The sequence below is a fragment of the Castanea sativa genome, chromosome 12 (assembly GCF_040712315.1).
Source record: "Castanea sativa cultivar Marrone di Chiusa Pesio chromosome 12, ASM4071231v1".
NCBI classification, from domain to species: domain Eukaryota; kingdom Viridiplantae; phylum Streptophyta; class Magnoliopsida; order Fagales; family Fagaceae; genus Castanea; species Castanea sativa.
In genome coordinates this window covers 24,762,111-24,774,603 of record NC_134024.1, presented here as the reverse complement: position 1 = coordinate 24,774,603, position 12,493 = coordinate 24,762,111, and the positions used below count along the sequence as shown (strand labels likewise).

At 37.7% G+C, this 12,493-nt stretch overlaps 1 long non-coding RNA gene across 1 annotated transcript; it reads left to right on the top strand.

The window, feature by feature from the left end:
• The first annotated feature begins 8,630 nt into the window (after positions 1–8,630).
• Positions 8,631–9,895, top strand: LOC142619241 (uncharacterized). Its single transcript, XR_012841467.1, has 3 exons — positions 8,631–8,761; positions 9,662–9,733; positions 9,824–9,895. It is a non-coding gene; the product is annotated as an uncharacterized LOC142619241 (long non-coding RNA).
• Positions 9,896–12,493: the final 2,598 nt, after the last annotated feature.

Below are 12,493 nucleotides of genomic sequence, written 5' to 3'. Positions count from 1 at the left end.
TCTTGCCAAAATAATCCCATCAGACAATGTTGTGGAAAAAAAATTAAAAAACTAGGATAAAGTAAATTTGTATAATGTATATTTGTGCTTGGTAATGACATACCAAATCAATCAAAGCATCCATCATGCCTCCAACAACAGCACCAGCAATTATGCAGCAACTTAAGCAGCACCAGCGTCAGTTATGCAGCAACTTCAGTTGAGCATTATTGCCACCAACCATGAGTATTGATCCAGCCAGCATAAATCCTAAAAATCAACCACACATATAAACTAGTTGCTATCACTAGTGAAATTTGATAGAGTGAAAAACCTGACTTGGGCATTATATAATACAATAGATAGGAAATGGATCTTGTATTTTTTAAATTTCTAGTGAAATTTGAAACCTTAGTACCATAACACACTACCAACAAAGCACTGAGCTATGGTTTTGCCGTTTCATCAGTCAAACCATCTTAAATTGATACCAACATAGGCCTTAACAAATCCGTGACACCAATTGAAAACAAAGCATGCCCAACAATAATATATTTCAAACTGAAACCCCAGCAATTCTTGATTTAGATCACACCCTTTCCAAAGTGGCGCAATTCTTTCCATGCAAATTTAACCATATTGAACTAACAAGGTCCTCTATAACATTTGTATAACATTCCTATAGTTCTCTCCGTTCAAGAAATTGTGCAGTAAAGCAAACTCTAAAAACGGCCAAACCTTTAAGATAATTGAGCTTAACAGATTCTATTTAAGTCCTCCCCACATTCTATGCCCCAAGCAAAAATTAATATAATTAATATATTTTTAATTGCCACCATTGCCAAATGAAAACTATTTCATTCTCATTCAATTCCAGTGCATCAATTTTATTAAAAAAATTCGAACTTACAATAAAAAATAAAATAAAATAAAAAGATTTTATATACAAAATTGAATCAGACTAAAGCTTCAGATCAAACCTAAATACACAAATAAACCAGGAAATGCAGAGCAAAGTGAAGAAAATGAGAAATAACGAAATCCACACCTTCTGCTTTTTTAAGCCACGGATCTATTTTGAATCAAACCCGGTTTGGCGTGATTCCAATTCCAAAGTATCCAAACCCTAGCCCCCAATTTATACTACTACTACTCTCTCTCTCTCTCTCTCTCTCTCTCTCTAAGCCCCTAAAACACCAGGACTAACCCAAAATTGGACGAATACTTTGTAGTCGAACGAAGAAGTGGAAGAGAGATTGGGACAACTTCAACTTTTTTTTTCTCGGGAAACAAACAGAGTTAAATAGAGAGAGACCTGTAATCAAACGAAGAAGTGGAGGAAATGATATTGCCGACCACCGTGCCCCTCAGCTCGTCGTCGGAGATGATATCGCCAACCACCGCGCCTCAGATCGTCGTTGGAGCTAAGTCATCGACGGCCGCACCTTTTATTTTTCAAATTATGGGGCTTTATTTTGTGGGTTGAAAAATTTGGGATATCTTTATCTTGAAGGTTACGTTAAAATGGTGCTGAAAAATGTAGTATTTGGAGCCAAAACTCTCGCGGGAATGGGCAAAAATAGCAAATTAGCCCTTAGTTCTAAGTATATAGTTAGCAGGCCGGTTTCCAAACTATATAATTTATTAACATCTCGAGTCTAAAAGGCTCGATTTTGAGCCTATAAATCGAGTCTTTTAGACTCGGTTTTTAGTTTGATGTGGCATTTTTTTCACGTAACGTCCACCTGAAAATCGAGTCTCTAAGACTCGATTTATGTGACGTGGCCATTTGGGTATGACGTGGTTGATCCACGTGGAAAAATAGGAAACCGAGTTTGTAAGACTCGATTTCAATTTGGGTTATTTTCAAAATTAATGCCTCTTGCACAAATACTTTCCTCTCTCTCTAACACAGCAGACTCTCACTCACTCTCCCTCTCACCCACCCTCTCACTCTCACACACCGAACCTCAGCCCCTCTCACTCGCTCACCCTCTCCACTCTCACTCACTCACCCTCTTCGTACTCACCACTGTTCACTCACTCACCCTCTACGCGATCTCTCAAAACTAAAAAAAAAAGGTGAGTGTACACAGAGAAAACTGATAACCCTTTATCTTGCTCTACGCCTCTACTGCCTCCCTCTTGCTCACAGAGAAAACCGTAAGTGAATGATCTTTTCCTTTTTTCTTTGTTCATGTATTTTGCGTTGAATCTTTCTTTATTCAGAATGTGTATTTTCTGTGTGTGTTTGGTTTGGGATTTTGGGGTTTTGGGTTTGCTTTGGCCGTGTTGGTATGCTTGTGAATTGAATTGATGTAGGCTAGTGTGTAATTAGTGCAAGGACACAATAAAACCATTATTTTTCATGAAAATTGGGTTCCTAACTTTTTTTTTGAACGAGTAAGAGAGTTTGATTCCCCCCTCCCCCACTTTGGTAGTTTTTACCTGAAATTGGTGTGTATTCTCATATAGTATGCTTCTTTTTTTCTTTTTTTGAAGGGTTTCTTTTCGTTAAATTGTTATGCCAATCCTATGTATGTTGTTTCAATTATTGTTATTTTTGTACACCAATTATTGTTTCAATTATTGTTTTTCTTAGATTGTTATGGGTCTTGTTTTTAATTGATTTCTCTTGACACTAGCAGCAGAGTAGCTACCCAAACTTGTAATTATATTTCAATAAGCCCTAGATAAAATTCTGTTATCATAAAATTCTTCAATTCAACCAGGTTTCCCTTCCCCCCCACCTTCTTATTTTATTTACTTACTTACTTTACCATGGCAATGCTCCTGTAATCCTGTTATGAAATTAGAGAACATTTCTTTCTGGATGGGATTCTATGTACTTTTTTAATTAATTTTAAGATTCTGGGTCTGATGATTTTTTGTAAAATCAAATACAAAAATCTTTCTAAATTAGATCCAAACATAGACAACAACTCATTGTCTGTCAGGTAGACTGTCAATGACCTTGGTTTAAGTCAAATCGCATTTTCTAGGCACTTCTAATTTTATACTATTAGAAAATTCAACTCAGGTAAACTATACACCACATTGATAAAAACACTGATGAACTCGTATTTGCCTCTGAGGATGAGCACGGGCTTTCATTGGAATCTGGTCAATGTAACAGGGTTTGTTGTCATGAACATTGGCTGGATAGATTGGTTATTAGTTGCAGGCTTCGATTTGTCATTTTTCAGGCTAGATGATTGACAACCAGCAGAGTTTGTGGTTCAAATCATGCATTATTTGTGGGAATGACAGTTGGACCTGATTGTGTTGATTGGAAGGAATCAAGTAATGTTGCTGAATCAAAGCTTCTTAATGATGTCAAATAGAATGTGATATAGAAAAGAGATTAAGCTGTAGATTAGTGTAAGTGTATTCATGGAGCATATACAAAAAAATTCTGGTTAGTGTAAGTGTATTCATGGAGCATATACAAAAAAAATTCTGGTTGGTGTAAGTGTATTCATGGATCATATACAAAAAAATTCGGGTTAGTGTTAAGTGTATCTTAAAAAAAAGGTTAATTAAAATTCTAGGGCTACCTGACAACTCTGTGGTCTACGCATTTTTTCGCAATAAGAACTGAACCCAGAATTTGCCTCTCCTGCACAATTGCATTATATAATTGGGAAATTACTTTCCCTAACACCTCCTTTTAGCCACAATAAGAATAATGATTTTTTTTTCTCCAAGAGATCTCCTCCAATACATTGTTTTTTCCAAGGTTGCCTTCACCTCCACCATTGTTTATCTATCTTCCTCAGGCAAATATCCACTATTCCTTTTCTCCTCCATCAACCTAAGATCATTTAGTAGGTTTTTCTTCCTAATCCCCACATTTCCAATTACTTTATTGTTCCATGACTTGTGATAGATTTCTCTATGAAGTTATATAAAATAATGGTTCTTTTTAATTTCCATGGGATGTTCAAATGCATGCTCAATTTTTTTTTGATGTTTCTCTGGCTACCTTGATGTACATGGATGGGACCATTTGAATTTTTCTTCTATGAACAGAGGTTTTGCTGGATTTGTGTGGGAATTATTGTGTTTTTTTTTTTCCTAAGGGGTTGAGTTTTAACAATCTGGGTTGTTTTCTGCTTGCATCTTAGTTTATTAATTCTAATATGGTTCGGCTGCAGTTGATTGCTACTACTACTCTTTTTCTTGCTTTTGGTTCAGTCTTTCATCTTTGACTGAATTCTCATTGTACAAATTGGCTTTAGTTGCTCTAACTCATACCTAGTTCCATAAGCATATTGTGTGTTCATGTCTCAAATTAAGTGCTTATCATTCTTGTGCAGTATGGCTGCTGCAAATGCTGGGCGGATTGACTATACAGAGCCTGGACCCATTGACAGGTCAGTGTTGTCTAAGCAACTCAAGCATCGATCCGAAGCTATTTGGAATGGGCAGGTAAAACATAACACTACATTAATCACTAATGTACATGCATTTAATTTATACAATGTACATGCATTTGTTGTCATATATTAATCCATGGTTCTATTCTGTGTAGGATCCAGGATCCGTTACCTGCCGTAGCCGTAGTTCAGAGTTCTCCAATCAGGAGCCAATGGTGGACGACCGAGTCGAGAACATCATCAAGGCAGTTGGTTTGGAGGGACTCCTTTGGGTCCTGGGTAGAGAGATTGACCATGGTCTAATAACGGCCTTAGTGGAGCGATGGCGACCCGAGACTCACACCTTCCACATGCCACATGGTGAGATCACCATCACATTGCAGGGTGTGGAGGTTTTTCTCGGGCTTCCTGTTGATGGTGACGCTATAACAGGGAGCACGCAGAAAACTTGGGTGGATGTGTGCTGAGACTTCCTTGGCTTTCAACCTATAAATCAAGACAACCATAAGCAACTTACTGGTCAAAGGATTCTCATCAACTGGCTTTTGGAGCAAGTTGCTAATCCATTGCCGCCTAATGCTGAAGAGGACCAGCTGCATAAGTAAGCACGATGCTACATCCTAGCGCTACTGGGGGACACAATATTCATGGACAAATCCGGTGATAGGGTGCATCTAATGTGGGTGCAGCAGTTAGAAGACCTTCGTAACCCACGAAGGTACAGTTGGGGAAGTGCTTGCCTTGCATGGTTGTACCGAGAGCTATGCAGGGCAAGCGAGGACACCAGTCAGATTAGTGGGTGCTTACTGTTACTCCAGTATTGGGCATGGGCCAGGTTCCCCTATTTGTGCCCTGCAGTTGAGCATGACCCGCCAGTGGGTGCTTATGGTCCTCCAGTGCGTGGTCCACTGTCCTTGAAGTAAGTTTTTACCTCATGCACGTTATATACATTATGTGATCATTACCTAAGCCCACAATCATGTAACTTGATTTTATTTATTTATTTTAAAGGCTTCTAGCAAATTTTTATGTCAACATTGCATAAATTTCAAATAGAGGTTCAATATATATTATTACGTTAATATACTCTAATTTTGTGATTGTCATGTGGCTTGTATATGCTTTGTTTTTTATAAGGACTGTTTCTTATTCTAGTGATATTATTAATTAAGTAAATATCTATAACATTATCTCACTAGTTATATGTGATTACATTATAGTTTTAACATTGGAATTATCTCTGTACAAAAGTTGTAGATATTGATCTATTCTTCTTGATTGTAGGTGGTTGTGGGTCCCAAACAAGAAAAATAGGCCCGCCCACATCTTCAGGGACAGGTATCGTGAGTAAATAACTTCAATGTTGCCAGGCCAGGTATGAAAATGCATTATTTTATATGTTTAGGAATAAGATATAGGTTTGGTGAGCTTTGAAATATAAACATTGTTGCATAATGTGTTGTGTCCTTGTTTTTTGGCTGTTGTAGGTGGTGTGGCAGCCATATGAAGCTGAGTTAGAGGACCTTCCGCTGTGGTGCGTTGCAGGGAGGGCTGTGTGGACGACAACGGTGCCACTTGTATGTTTCCATCTAGTAGAAAAACATACACTGGATCGTGTCGTTCATCAATTTGGGATGATCCAAGAAATTCCCCTTAATGTTGACATTGACACAGTGCTTCATGGCATTGATTTGAGGGGGAAGGTCGGTGTTGATTGGACACGAAAACATGCTGTGCATATCGATGAGTGGGGTAATCGCCTTCAACGGCATTGTGAAGCAGTGCTTGGTGATATGCCTCCACAGCACGAGTACCACGACTGGTTCAAAAGGATAACTCGGAGGTTCATAGATAGGCCCGGTGCTATAGTGACTCTGCTGGTAAGTTCTCAATGTCTTCTACATCTTACCGTACTGAAATAACATGAAACCACTGTTTAGATAACATGATATATGTTACTACATTTTCTACTTAGCACTTGGTCTTCCTATAATTTGCAATTATTACTAGCAGAACCAATTCTGAACCAACATTTATTTTATTATCGATTGGCATTGTTGATTTGGTATTGCATTACTAATATGTGTGGTTTTTCCATGTGCAGATTGAAGGATACGTCCGTTTGTTGAGGCGTCACCCAGTGGGCACGGAGGACCACAAGGACATTACTGAGGTCCTGATGGTAGTGCATGCAATTGAACGTGTACAACCTCCTATCCCTGAGGCCCCAAATGAGGAGACACCTACTCCTGCAGGCCCAAGCACTACTGAAGGCCTAAGCACAAGCACAACCCCGGCCGGATGTCGCCCTCGTCCGCCTGTTGCTAGCCCTTGGGTTGTCCCTACCCCCGATCCTTCTCCATCCACCCCACATCCATCCCCTAGCCCTACCATCCCTTCATCCACCCCACATCCATCCCCTACCCCCACTATCCCTTCACCCACCCCACATCCATCTCCTCGCCCCACCATCCTGACACCCACCCCACATCCTTGTCCTGGGTCTGACATTCGTCCACACACTCTACGGTCATTTCCTCAACTGTTACCCATTTCATCCTTTGACTTGGGTATTGATCCAACTCCACTTGACATGCAGCAGGAGCCACCCTCCCACAGTACACACACTGCCCCTTCTTCAGCCATCGACCTACCCCATGTTCAGGCTGAGCAGACTGTTGGGTTACCTGCAGTGGCAGAAGGTCGGCCGAAACGCATATCAAAGGCACCTCCTTGTGGGATAGGGGGCACAAACATGGACACAATGCTGGGCCCGAGGCATCTGACGAAGGACATGCAAGACCTCCTCCTCATTATACGAGACGGCATAAGATTCAAAAAAAGTAACTCAAAGCTTAATGTGAAACAACACACTTTATAACCAGTGGTATATATTCCTCTTTTCACATTTCAATCTACTGTTGATTACTTCATGATATTATTTTTGTTTTCAATATGGTTTGAACGTACATTATTGGAACTAGGTGATGGGAACGAGTACGGAGGGGCCAAAATAACATTGATGCGGGTGTGGAAGATGGTAAGCAATATTAGTTTAATGGTTAAATCAATGGCCATTGTCTGCTACTCTAAAAGTTAAGTCTTGGGCTGCCAAGCCTAAGTATGTGAGTTTGAGTCTTGAAAGTTGAGAGTAGCTGCTTCATGCGAAAAGTGTTGAAGGGTTGGACCCTATCAAAACCACCCCTCATAGATTCCTACGCAGCTCTGAAGAGCAGTGGGTGATGACTCTTTATCTCAATTCGCAATTGTTTATGCCTGTCCAGCAGAGGCTTTCTGCTAGTAAATAAGGTTACAATCTGGTTATTGATTGTATTACATGCAATCTTGTACAAATTATGAAGTGGTGGTGATTGTTTGAGATAGAAATCATTGCCGCAACCTCATGCAAAAAGTCCAACTTTTTGACAAGCTGTTTGTACTTAATATTAGAGTTTTCCACACAATTTCATAGATGGTGACGTTTGTATTAATCCACCAATCTGACTACATGAAGCAACCCCTTTTGCAGTGCACTCTTTATGACTCCTTTTACTTTTTAAAATTTTTGGTTCATCTATTATGCATTTCTATTGATTAATAATCCTTCATTGCCACATTTTTTATAAGGGCTATTGGTTAGTTGGGTTATTTAAAATCTGTGAATGGGATGCTACTTTTGTCAAATCAAATCATTTTGGTTTTCTTTCAATGCTTATTATTTTATTTTAAAATCTGATGGTATGGTGATATATTTATGAATTTGTAATTCTTTTTCTATTATTCTTGATAGCTCAAAGTGGTACAGTGCTGATGATTTATATATTTTTGATTATTATATATACATTTTATCAAAACCTTCGTACTAGTAATGGAAATGGTTCTCTTCAAATTATTGCTTAAACTTGCATAAGCCACTGGTTGAGTTTGGTTGGAGTTATCATTCTTATAAGTTATAGCTCAGCTGTCGTATTTGTCTTTGACAATGCCGTCATTTAGATATAAAAAAAACTGAATATATATATATATATATATATATATATATATATATATATATATATATATATATATATATTCTCCATTATGATATGATCTTGATAATGATAAATATTGCCCTTTTTTTTCACCTCACTAGGTTGGGCACCAATTGAAATTCTAGGTGAATGTTCACCTTGTTTGCTCAGTCTATGCTTCAAGCAAGAAAGACGGACATGTTCTTTTATTTCTCTCTCTCACTTTTAATGTGTCAAGTTCCCTTTGTGGTTTGTAGGTGAGGCACTTCTAAGGTTCAGGACAGCAGTTGTTAGTTCAGATGGAGTCCTTGAACAATGGAGACCAGAAGATCCTGACCCATGTAATTGGAAAGGGGTGAAATGTGATTTGAGTTCAAAAAGAGTAACATACTTGTAATTTTCTAGAATAACCTCTAAATATGCTTGTATCGTCATTTTCCTCTGTTGCTTTTTTTTAATGCATAATTATTGATGGTTTATTTTTGTAGTTGCTGATAATTAACCCAAAACATATTGCATTTTATCTAATTTCCATGTAGTCCTGGAGGGACCTTTGTTCTTCTTAACATATATCCAACTCCCTCATTGGGTTGCAGTTGCACAAACTGTTCCAAAAATTGGGTACCAAAATTTCCCATCCCACCAAATTGGAATAAGAAACTCCAAGAACTTCAAGTATTCTGGCCAAATTCTGACCAATGGTTTTTATAACATTCTTAACAATTTAAAACAGTCATACTAGATTACATTAGGAAATTCTCCTATAAAAGTCTTGTTCCATCACAGGAAATTTTGTGGAATTATAAATTCCTAACTTGGCGAATGGGACCTAAAGTGATATGCACTTGTTTTACATTCTTAAGTGCTAATTTTATTGAGTTTGAGGATAAAGGTTTCATATTTAGGATCAGGCATTGGGTACTTTATTCTTCCTTTCAAGCCAATGACCTTTAGGTTAACTAGCACTCCCTGGTGTTTTCAACTAGGTGTCTAGGATTTGAATCCCTCACTTTGACTTCGGATCTATTAAAAAAAAACTTTATTCTTCCTTTTGATGGTGAAAAATTTTGCACTTCTGTATTTTTTTTTTTGAAAGTAGCATGTATCCTATTCTTTTTTAGTTAACTTTCCCTTTTTACTTTTTTATTTTGTGAAAAATGTGTATCATATAATGCATGATGCATGGGATGGAGAAGTGGGAATGGAAACATGATAGGACACAATTTACCAACTGCAAAATGTATTGCCTTTGAAACTATGATACTAACTCTGTTTGTTCTTGATATCTTCCAGGCGTCTTCTGTATCACAAATTGAGTGGTTCTCTATCACCTGATCTTGGGAAGCTAGACCAGTTGAAGTTTTTGTACGTTTTTTTGTTGACCTTTTTTTGTTTAATTTGCTATGTTAAAATGTGATGTTGCAGCTGATGGTATTATGATGTATCATGTTCTAGAGCTCTTCATGACAACAACTTTTATGGGACAATTCCTTCAGAATTGGGAAATTGCACAGAGTTGCAGGCAATGTAAGCACTTCCAATGGTTCTCTTATGACTAATATGTGTTCTCATGTTTGATAACTAAGTGATATGTTCTCATGTTTGTTAACTAATGATATGTACTATTGTCTGACTGAATGTTGAAGAAATGGCGTTAATTAGTTGTTAAAAATCATGAACTGGAGATAGAACGTTTCCTCAATATATGCAAACTTTGTGCATGTACATATTAAAATTGCTTGAGGGGGCATTAGAATGGTACATAATATGCCACATCCATAGTGTGATTAGAGGAAAGTAACCTTCTGTATGCCATTTAAGTCTATTAGCTCCATACCAATCAAGAAGAGGTAATGGTAAAAATGCCCTTCTTGAAGGGACACTTTATATGAAGAGGATGCTTTGTTGAGAAGGGTAGTAGACACAAAGTGTGGCAGTTTGTGGTTGGGTTGGTGTTCTAAGAAGAGTATCAAGAAAGGGCGGGATACTTTTCATTGTTTTATTAGCTTCAAGGTGGGTGATGATTCTTCTATTAAATTCTGGCATGATTCTTGGTGCGGGGGACCACCTTTGAAAGATACTTTTCCAGAATTGTATGGCATTGCATGTAATAAGGATGCTTCAGTTGTTAAGTTAATATCTTTCTCAGGGGATTATCATTGGAATGTCAGTTTTATTCAATTGGTTCAAGACTGGGAGTATAGAGTCAGTTGCCTCCTTTATGGATTCGATTTATTTTGGAGTGTGGGGAGGGGATGGAATAGATAAACTTTGCTGGAAACCTTCTTCCCAGGAAAGGACAAGAAGTCCGATCCTACTATGAGGTCTTACATTCCAATTCTTGAATGTCTTTTCCATGGAATACTGTCTGGAAACCAAAAGTGCGTTTCTTCCTATGGACAGTGATGTAGCGAAGAATTTTAACTATTGATAATTTTTAAAGGCGTGGGATTATTGTTATTGAGGTGGTGTTGCATGTGTAAAAGGGCTGGGAAGACAAGTAATCATTTGCTCTTACATTACTCTGTGTAGCTAGAGAGCTGTGGAATTTAGTGGTTTCATATTTGGGCTGTGGAGCTTCTAGCTAGCTGGCCAAGCAAGTTTAGTAGACACAGAAATGATCCCTCAATGTCTTATGTGGGGTATTTGGTGGGAGAGATGCTCGGACTTTTGAATGGAGTGAAAGATCGATTCATGACCTCAAGCTTTCCTTTTTCCAGACTTTATTTGAATGGACAAATGCATTGGGTGTTTTTCACTTTATTTCTTTTTCTGATCTGATTGATAGATGTACTTTCCATGCATCTTAGTTTTGTTGTTTTCCTGTTTCCTTAGCACACTGCCTGTGTGCTTTGGATTTCCCCAAGCGGAGAGTCCACCCAAACAATGCTACTTTTCTAGATCAGACTGGTACAGAAATAAAATCTGGAACTTGGTGTTGTTATATCTGATCCGGATATTATGGCGAAAAAGAGAAATTCTCTGGCTTTTGATGGGATTCAGCTTCCTTTAGGCAGTGAAGTATCAATTTTGATTTCACATTTTCATTGGATGCCTCTAGATAGTGTAGTTCTCTTTGGGAGATCATGGATTCTTTACATTTATAATTTATATTTTTTGGGAGCATCTATTATAAAACCTGTGCACTTTCAGTACCCCCTTTTATTTTATTAATGAGGATTTACTTTCCAAAAACAAAGGAGCTTAAATTATGCCTATCAAATATTAATTTAGAATGAATGAACCTGAGTTATAGTGACACTATATTGCCACAAGTTTCATCATTTTTATCAAATAATATGTTCTGTTATGTGTTTTTTGATCATCAAGCCGCTTAGTGGCTAATAATTAAGGATAGCTTCTTGGGAGTCTTCTCTATCTATTCGAAGTATATTTTCTTTTAATAAAGTTTTCATTGCTGTTAATAAACAAGTCTATCAATGAAATATTACAAATTATTATTGATGAAAGGGAATGCAACGGATTCCTTTTGCTACTCTACTCTTGACAAAAATTTCTTTATGATCTGTAACTTGCCTTTGTCACTGAATGTTACATTAAGCTGAACAAATACATTAATTTAACTAGAAGCTAGACTTTGTGAGTAGCTACAGTTAATTTTTGAAAACATTATCTCGCAGTTTTGTTGGCAACCGTGGTTTATGTGGGAAGCAAATCAATGTGACATGCAAGGATGATGCTGGAGGACCTGGAACAAATTCCCAATCTCCAACCTCAGGTAAAGTAGCTACTCTAAGGAACTTGATTGGCTTGTGTTATGGATGCAATTTTGGGATTATAGAGCATTCAGATTCCATTTATTGGACTGAAAACTTTACTACTATTATGGTTGTCTTGCTAATTGGCGGAATTCATTAAAAAAAAAAAAAAATTGGCAGAGTTGGTACTCTTGATGTCCCTCAATGATTTTTATGTTAAAAGATTTATATTTGACATTATTGTATTCAATACTGGATTAATGTGATGACTTATACTCTCTTGAATTTGACTTTTTGAAGCCCAAGCTGTGGGTGTAAAAAAGAAATACTCCGGGCAGCTGCTTATAAGTGCCTGTGCAACAGTTGGTGCCCTACTTCTGGTTGCACTTATGTGTTTTTGGGGTTG